Genomic DNA, 9,967 nt, shown 5'->3' with positions numbered 1-9,967 from the left:
GACGGGAGTCTTATTACATTGCCAGTCTGGTCTTGAACTCCTGGGTTTAAGCAATGCTCTTGCCTCAGCCTTCAGAGTAGCTGGGACCACAGGCACCACTACTCTGGTTTGGATTTTCTCTCTCTGTCTCTCTCTCTCTTTCATACCAGGGATTGATCCCAGGGGCACTTAATTACTGAGCCATATCTCTAGCCCTTTTTAAGTTTTTATTTTGAGACAGTGTCTTGCTAATTTGCTTAGGGCCTTGATAAGTTGTTGAGGCTGGCTTTGAACTTGCGATCCTCCTGCCTCAGCCTTCTGAGTAGCTGGGACTACAGGCACACACCACCGCACTGGATTCCTTTTTAATAGACTTGGGCAAAATACCCTCGCCCCCACCAGTGTGGAGCTGAGCTGCTGCTGGGCTGTGGACACAGTTACACTAGATGCAGTGTCTTTTTTGCAGGGCACTGCGGTCTCCACAAAGCCCTCGTGAAGGGCATCAGCCTCAGCAGTAACCCTGGGCTTATGGGGTATTTCCAGATGGCCTGATAAATGATCTCCCATGTTGTCTTTTCAAATTGCTTTAACATTCTGCATTCTAAAGTTATTTATGTATTAATTCATCAAACATTGGGGATAGTTGCTAGGGATCCAGCAAAGAGCAAGTCATGCCTGGTCCTGCCCTCGTGGGGCTTGCAGCTGAGCGGTGGAGACGGAGGAGAGTAAATAATGAAGCATGATAAGGGTTGTGAAAGGGAAGGAAGGCCAACTGTGGTGCTTATTGCAAGGTGGCCTTGACCCTGGCTTTCTTCTGAGATGCTGCCTGTCTCAGGGGACCTGAGGAAATCTGCTGCACCATCCTCTGCCTTCCCAAGAGGCTCTGACCCTATCCCTGTGGCTTCAGCTGGAGGGGTCACCTGCAGGCCCATAGTCATGCTGGAATCAGTAGCACTTTCTGCTTTTCCAGTCCCCAACTTGCACGCTGGTCCTCAATCACTGTGCCACAGGGTGGTGGAGGAGCCCCAGGAAGGTATGGTCCCTGATTCTTGAGGGACTCCAAGCCCAGCTGACAGCTACCTGGGAGCCACACCAACTGTCTTCTCAATGCTGCCTCACGACCTGAAAGGTGAAGATAAAGACCTCCGAATTCCCCAGTGGGGTCTGAACAGTGGGTGCTCTGGGAGCTGACCTTCTGGAGGAATCTGTCCTTGAACCTCAGAGCTACCAGAAGCCCATCAGGGTACCCTGGGTTGGAGTTATAGTCTCTGGATGCGGGCAGATTTCTGGAGCCAGCAACCCCGTCCTGCCGCCCATGTCAGTAGATGTTCTCCACACTCTGTACGGTGGGGATGGCAGAAGCTGCTCTGGTAGGTCTGAGAGATGAGTTGTCACGAGAGTAAAGCATCCTTGTGGAGGACTCTGTTGCACACTTTGTGTATGTTATTTCGTTTCCATGAATATTAAACACACTCAGCTTCTCCTATAATTTGATTCAATAATCCATATAGAAGGCTTCTATGACCAAATGGAGAGGTCCCCACACCAGATAGTAGTCCATTTGCAGCAGACAACCAGCAAGGTATACCCTGATTCAATTAAATTAGTCTTTTTCGTTGTGGGGGGCCAGGGTCCTGAGAATTGAACAAGGGCCTTGTGCAGCTAGGTAAGCACTCTACCCCCGAGTATAGCCCAAGCCTTTTTTTTTTAGTTGTTGATGGACCTTCATTTTACTTATTTATATGCGGTGCTGAAATCGAACCCAGTGCCTCGCACATGCTAGGCTAGCGCTCGCTCTACCACCGAGCTATATCCCCATCCCCATCCCCAATCATTTTTAACAATTCTATTTTATTTGCCCAGGCTGGCCTTGAACTTGTGATCCTTCTGCCTCGGTCACTTAACGGGGATTATAGCTGTGTGCCATCACGTCCAGTTTCAATTCAATTCTGACACTACCTACAGTGTCAAATTCCACAAGTTGAGGACTCAGTCTATAAAACTGTCCCCCCACTTTTGATGCCAGTCGAAAGCCTCAGGTTGTTTACCAGTCATAAATTGGGTGCCCCACAATCCTCTCTTTGGATTTGGTTAATTTATTTGAGGGGCTTCCCAACCACAGGGAATCTCTTACGTTTACCAGTTTATCATAAAGTACATTGCGGGCTCTAGAGATGAAGAGATGCCTGTGACAGGCAAGCAGGAAAGGGAACAGAGCTTCCATGCTGCCTCTGGGCCACCACCCTCTGTGTGTCCAGCTACCTGAAGCTCCCCAGCCCTGTTCTATCACATGGGCATGGTTGAATCACTGGTTATTGCTGGTCAACTCAATCTTTAACCCTTTTCCCCAGCTCAGAGGTTGGGCTGTTCGGGCTGAAAGTCCCAACCCTCTAATCCTGTCTTGATATTTCCACTGTCTGGTCCCTTCATTCTGCCTAAGATGACAGCCATCAGCTGTCGGCCATCAGCATATGAAAAGACGCTAATCACTTGGGGATATTCCAAGGATTTTAGGAGTTATATGCCAGGAAAACAGAAGAACAGATAAGATTTCATGATATCACATCATGAAATCTCAAAGTCTTTTGATATAGTTTCGTCTTGTTGGCTCCATGTTCCAGAGAAGAACTTTGAGACTCACAGAGGCTGAGTTACTCGCTGTAGGCAGAGCAGCCTGTGACTGGCTGACCTGACTCAGGCTGGTCTGAGTCCATAGCCCAGGTTCCTCTGCACCCATGTCATGTGACCTTCTCCTGCAGTCTGCAGTGAACCTCCCTCCACCCCCAGGCTTTCCTTGAGCCCCATAAATGTCAGCATTGATTTAGTTAAGAGATGGTGTGTTAGTTTTCTGTCACTATAACAAATACCTGAGATAATCAACCTGTAAAGGGAAAAGGTTTATTTTGTCTCATGGTTTTAGAGGTCTCAGCCCAGGATTAGGCAGATCCATTGCTTTTAGGCCTCTGGTGGGAGTGCCAGATGGCCAAGGCAGGGAGTGGAGCAGCCCCTTTGAAACCAACAGCTCTGAGTTATTTCAGCTTCTGAACTTCCTCATTCAGAGAATGGAGACTGAGGGGCTGCCCCCTGGCCTGGACGGGCACTGGGGAAACAGATTGTGGCACATTTCTGATTAACACAGCCTGGCCAAATCTATGTATGTGTACTTCCTGTCTCTTGTCCCACTGTCCTTCCTCCTCTTTTTTTTTTTTTTATATATTTTTTAGTTGCAGTTGGACACAGTACCTTTATTTTATTTATTTATTTTTATGTCTTGCTGGGATCAAACCCAGCGTCTAGCATGTGCTAGGGGAGTGCTCAACTGCTGAGCCACAACCCCAGCCCCTCCCCATCCTCTTACACAAGTTTTTCATATTCCTGAGTCCCTGAAGAGGGGCTTTATATATATATATATATATATATATATATATATATATATATATATATATGAGCCACGGAGCCATATATATATATATATATATATATCTCCACATATACATACACACACACACACACACACACACACACACACACACACACATATATATATATATATATATATATATATATAATGCCTTTATTTATTTTTATGTGGTGCTGAGGATTAAACCCAGTGCCTCACGTGGGCTAGATAAGTGCTTTACCACTCAGCTACAGTCCCAGCTCCCTGAAGATGGGCTTTCGAGAAAGAAAAAGGTCTCTTCTATCCTCCTCAACTGACTTTGAATAAAATCTGCTCCCCCCCCCACCCCCGTGCTTTCCCCCGCCAACTCCCTTCTGAGCTTTGGTGGACACCATGTGTGGTAAAGCCCTTCCTCCCCAGTTTCAGGCATGTGTGGAGGAGAGAATCTGCTCATCTTATCACTAGCCAGAAAGCCAAAGAGAACCACAAGGGGAGAGTCCCTTTCAAGGACATGGCCCTAATGACCAAAGGCCTCCCACTTGGCCCCATCTCTTAAATATTCTACTACCTCCCAAGAGTGCTGCCGTGGGGACCAAGCCTTTAAATATTTGGACTTTGGGAGACATTCATGCAAACCATAGCAGATGATAAAGGAGGACCTTGCTGTGAACTTTCCATCCCAAGAGTGTTGGGCAATTTATCAACTGGGGACTCCCCTTAAGCACTGTCCATGGCACCACTCTGAGATGGCAGTGTTGCCACCCTGTAGTCAAACACTGAGGGACCTTGTCCTTTCACCTGGCTCCAGCTGTCATATTGGGGCAAGCGAGAATATTGGTAGTTCTCCGACAGGACTGTAAGGATACAAAGAGAGCACCGAGTCTCAAGAGAAACATGCATAAACCACTGGAATGCAGAAGAGACAGCTCCGGAGCAACCCAGCCCGGGTCATTGAGCCCTTGTCCTGGCCCACAACTTGCCAATGGCTGAAAAAGCAACAAATCCTCAAGAAAACTACAAGGCACCGGAGGAACACTCCTTTAGAGAGTGTAGACCTGAAGACTTTGGTAAAGACACACACACCTGGGTGGAGATTCAAGATGCTAACAAGACCCGTGATGTAGGAAATAGCATGATTAGAACTTTTGGGGGCAATATACAACAAGGAAACTGGTGTGAAGTGTCACGATCCTGCCCTGACTCTACCTCTGGTTCAGTCCCTAGCTACTGTCCCTCCATGAATGTTAAAATCCAGACCAAGACAAGGGACACACTGTCTTTTTGAGATGGCCCTCACTCTTGTTCTCCTGTTCACTGTCACTTCATAATGAATCTCTTGCTCTGTTACTTGAACCTGGATGTGTGTTTAAATTCTTTTCTGCCACATGGCCTAGAAATTGGGAGTTCTGAGTAGAGTTCTCCTTGGTTCTTGGAGACCTCTGTGGACCCCTGTCGAGTGACAGTTTCTCTACTGTATTCCAGGTAAGTCCCAAGTTCCCCAGGTATCCATGAGCTCTGGCCTTCCTCCAGCTCTGCTGGACTCTATTGTTCAGCTTTTTATTGCTGTGACCAAAATACCTGAAAAGAACACCTGAGGGGAGAAGTTTATTTTGGGATCCTGGTTTCAGAGGTTCAGTTCAGGGTCAGCTGGCTCCGTGGCTCTTGGTCTGAGGGGCGGCAGAACCTCATGGCAGAAGGGTGTGATGGGAGAAAGCTGTGTGACCCATGGTGGAAGCAAAGAGAGAGAGGAGCCAGGGGACGAGGTAAAGTCCCCAAGGGCATGCCCCCAGTGACCCACCTCCTCCAGCCACGCCCCAGGTGCCTACCTGTCAGATTACTAATCCATCAAGTGGACTAACCCACTGATTAGGTTACAGCTCTCACAATCTAATCAGTCACATCCTGCATTAACATGGGGGCTTTGAGAGTCACCTGTATCCAAACCATAGCAGGGGTGTTAGGGGCCCAGCGGCATGGCCATGGGTCTTGGTTTGCAGTTCAGTCTCTCAATGGCATGAAGCCCCAGCCTAGCTTTGTTGCTGGGAGATCTGTCTCTCTGGCTAAATTTTTCTAGATTTTTTTGGAAGCCAGGGATGCTTTCAGCTCCTTCAGACACTGGCTGGGATTCTGTTTAAACCCAGACCGTCCTCTCTGAAGCCAGCAAGGACTCTTGCTGGGACATCAGGTCCACAGGCATCAATAATAGCTTGATTGGACTCAAATTGGGCTCTGTGATTTGGGCCAGGAATGGAGTGGGGCTCTATCTCTGAGTCCCTTCCCTTAGATCCTAAATTGTCCTCTTCTCCCCGCTGGTTGGGATAGAATTCTATCATGTCTGCCTCTGGAGGCCCATGGATTCTACCAGTTGATTCCATTACAAAGTCCAAACTTCTTTGCAGTGAGTCCTCAAAGAGACGTGTGATCTCCACCATCCCCCAGAGATAAGGTGGGGCTGGAAGGGTTGGGGGAAAGAAAACCTGCCACAGCAAATATCTGCCCTATTTCTGAACGTTTAAGACAGTGGTTCTCAACTGGTGAGATTTTACCTCTCAGGAAACATTTAGCAATGTCTGGAGATATTGTCACAGCTGGGGGCTTGCTATTGGCATCTAGTGGGTAGAGGTCAGGGACATTGCTAATTCACAGGACAGCTCCCTACAATGAAGAATTATCTGGTGCCAAGTGTCCCTAGTGCTGAGGTAAAGAAATACCTCCTTAAGGTGAAGGTGGGACATTCATGCTTGGGGCCGGGGCCAGAATGACCCCATTTATTTGCATGAAAGATGTTTATGAACATCCTGGGATTATAGAGAAATGGCCTGAGTTACAGTCAGAAGCTCAGTGGGTGAGGTCTGTGGTTACCGGCAAGACAGACTGTTCCTCAAGGTAAGGTTCTGCCTGGTGAGTCCAGGTGTGGGGCTGGCCTAGTGCCCCAGTCCCACACCGAGAGGGGGTGCTCAGATGATATTGGATTCGCCAGACTTGGCATTTCCTGGGCCCCAGACAATCAGGAGCACTTTTGGGGAATGGGGCCCAGGAGTCCAAATCCATGTCCAGGACCCCTTCTCCCGGTTCATTCCTCTATTTTCCTCACCTTATTTCCCCCAAATGCCTGCATCTTCTAGTTTTAATCCCATTGCAGTATTTGACAGCCAGGTGGAAAGGACCTTGTATTCCTGTTGCTGAAAAAGACCTGCTTACCCAGGGTAAGGCGGGCCCAGGTCTTAGAAACATGAAGGCCCATCCTCCCTGCTCTGAGAGGAAGTAAAAATGCTTGCCCTTCTTCTGTGTGATGCAGAGAATTTCTTGCGAAAGCAGCAAAAACTAAAACCAAACACAAATTGAGTTCTCACGGGTCACCCATTAACCAAGAGCTCAGCAGGACTCCCGGCCTGCATAGTAAGCAGGCTCTGTGCTGTGCTTGGGAGATGGTCCAGGGCAATATCCTCATTTGCACAGGAAGCAGCTAAGGCCCAGAGAGGGGAGGTGACTTGCCCAGGGACACCCAGGTGACTCGTGCCAGAGCCAGGATAAATGTCAAGTCTCCCTGACTGCAAGGCCATTTGGGGTTGACCTCGCCCCAAATCAGTGGGTATGGGAACTCAAGAGGCAGAAACATTAGGAATAAAGCCGAACTCATCCCAGCACACCTAATCGCTTTTGTGGTGAGGGAGGCTCTTACCTTTTGGCCCCAACTCCCGGGTTGATTCCCATAAAGCCCTTTCATATCCATTATCTCACTTGAGCCCCGGATGCTCTGTGAGGGAAGTAGGGCTGGGATGGCTCTTTCCCACTTTATAGATGATAAAACCAAGGTTCGAGAGGTTAAGTGACTTGCCCAAGGTCACGCGCTGACTGCAGAGGGGATTAGGACCTGTGTCAAATCCTTTTGAGAAATGGCACTACAAGCAGGCTGGTTCAGGGTTTTCGCTCTCCTGCTCCCTCTGGGAAAGCCACGGAGACAGCAGCTTCTTGCTCCTCTTCCACGTTCTTATACTTCGATTTCCTTCCCTGACTTCTTCCTTTCTCCTGGTCCTTTCACCCTCAGGCCCCCACTCCTGCTGCCAGCCTGGCCCCTTAGCTAGGTGCGGGCATTGGCGTCCATGCACCTGCATGCTGGCGGTCGGACTGTGAGCAGGCTCCTGGAGCGACAGGAGAGGCTCTGGGCTGAGGTCTGGACTCCCTCTGAGCTTGGGCACACTCTGTGGCTGGGTCTCAGCGTCTCCCTCTCTAGCCCAGCTCCCTCAGCTTGGAGACTAATTCTGCCAAAAGGGGGTTAAAAAATAAAACTGAGCTTAATCCAGGTAGAGGCCTGGTCTGCTCATTTGCATATAAGCCTCTCCTCAGCCCCAGCCCTGGCAATTTACATCTCATTATCCAGGTGTGTCCTTGATGATTTCCCCATGGACAGGCCTGGCAAGGTTCAGCTCTGTCTCCTTTTGGCCCTGAGAGTGTTTCTCCTGCCCTCCTCGACCCAGAGGTGCTCCTGGTCTTGACCTACCTGTTGTCACAGCTGCAGACTGTCTCCCTGGCCCTCAACATGTCCCTTTGCAGAGCTGTTCAGGGCCTAGCCAGGGAAATACACTGGGGATGAGGGCGAGGGCATGCAGGTGGGTAGGAGTGGGTGCGATTTTACTTGAGGATACAATACGAAAGGCCTAGGGTCTATTTATAAGTTCATGTGCACACACATGGATACATGCACTATGCTGTGTGTGTGTACACACATTCACCTTGACCTCTCTATACCCTTCTAAGCCATCCTTGGGCAACTTTCTTTTTGCTTTAAGACAAAGCTTAGCATGCATTTTATGTGATGCCATCCAGGCAAAAAATTGGGGGGAGAGGGGGTAGGAGGGACAGGGACACGCTTTGTGTTTTTTGTTCTGTTTCCCCACCCTGCTCCCCAGGGGCAGACTTGGACCTGAGTTCTTCCAGCACACCCCTGTTCTTCCTAGCACATTGCCATGCCCCTGGAAGCCAGCCCTGGAAGCCTCTCCCCTGTCCTCCCCAGAAGGCAGGGCAGCTGTGGAGGGCCAGCCACGCCCAGGATGAATGGAGGGTCTAGGGAATGAGCAAGTGCTGGAGAGGAGTGGAGCCCTGGGAGGTCCAACTGTTGGGCTGGCTCCCTCTGCTCCCTGGCATTGCCCGACGAGATGAATTGGAGCCTGCTCTGCTGCAGTGGAGGGCCGCAGGTGTGGGAGCAGGTCATGTGCTGTGTTCCTGCTGCCAGGACAGTGGCTAAGGAGACAGGCACGTGTGTGCCACGTGGAGCACGCAGCAGTGTGGCAACTCAGATGGGGGAACATGGGGGAGCTAGGTCCAGGCGAGGAGGGAGAGGTCGGGGGCTGGGCATGGCAGTCTTGCTGGAAGGCGCTGGCTGAGCTGTGATATGTCTTCAGGCAAAGCAGGGGAGCAGAGGCATCCAGGGCAAGAGCATTCCAGGTGGAGAAGCCCCATGATGCTGAGTAGTGACAGTGACCAGCTTGGCTGCAGTCTGGAGCATGCGGGGATCAACTGCTTGGTGGCTTTGGGGCCCTGACTTCTCTGAACTTCCAAGTTCTCTATTAGGACACGGAATGATAGTCTCGGTGACCTTCGAAGAGCTTTGAGGAGGATGCAAATAAGCGTGATGCACTGTGAAGAACCAAAGGACAAGAGGGGTTACACAGCACCACAAAGGTTGTGCAGGAGGGGCAGCAGCAGTGGTGCCAAGGAGTAAGAGGAGAGAGCAAGTTGGGCGCAGTGGCATCCGCCTGTAATCCCAGCAGCTGGGGAGGCTGAGGCAGGAGTCTTGAGTTCAAAGCCAGACCCAGCAAGTTAGTGAGGCCCTAAGAAACTTGGTGAGACCCTGTCTCTAAATAAAATACAAAGAAAGGGCTGGGGATGTGGCTCCATAGTAAAACATCCCTGAGTTTAATCTCCAGTATACCCCACTGCCCCCCCAAAAGAAGAGAGAGCAGTTTCCTATGCGCTGAAGGGCTCCAGCCTCAATGTTTCCAACTGTCCAATGGAACCTCATAGATAGTCAGGAAAATCGAATGAGTGACATGCTTGATGTGAACACCATGATAAATAAAGTGACAGTCCTTGGTCAAGAGCAGGAGAGAGGTAACAGGGTGGGGCCAGGTCGGTGGGAGGCAAGCACAGCACTGGAGTGCAACATTTAAAGAACCCTCTCTCAGAGGCACACCCTGCACAGGAATGACCCTGAGAGGAAAGTTCCTTAACAGCGGCTCCTTGGGACCTTGATCACCTCACTGTGGCAGGCCCTGGAGCTGAGGGCTGACATTAATTCACGCAGGAGAGATAGGTCCTTTGGGTGACCTGAGGATTTCAATGTTCTTTGATTGTCTTGAAAGAGGTTTTTGCAGGCTGAGCCCCACCCACTGTGCCAGCCCCACAACGGTTGGGGTGTCCTAAAGCAGTGGTTCTCAGACCTGCAGCGTCAGCAGCGCGTAGGAATTGCTACAGATGCAAATTCTCCACCCCACCCAGACCCACAGGATCAGAAACTCTGAGGACAGAGCAAGCTGTGCTTTAAGAAGTTCTGGGTGACTCTGGTGCCAGGGAGTTGTGAGTACCCCT

This window comes from Marmota flaviventris, chromosome 3, assembly GCF_047511675.1.
Source record: "Marmota flaviventris isolate mMarFla1 chromosome 3, mMarFla1.hap1, whole genome shotgun sequence".
Taxonomy (NCBI): domain Eukaryota; kingdom Metazoa; phylum Chordata; class Mammalia; order Rodentia; family Sciuridae; genus Marmota; species Marmota flaviventris.
This window is presented reverse-complemented; position numbering follows the sequence as displayed.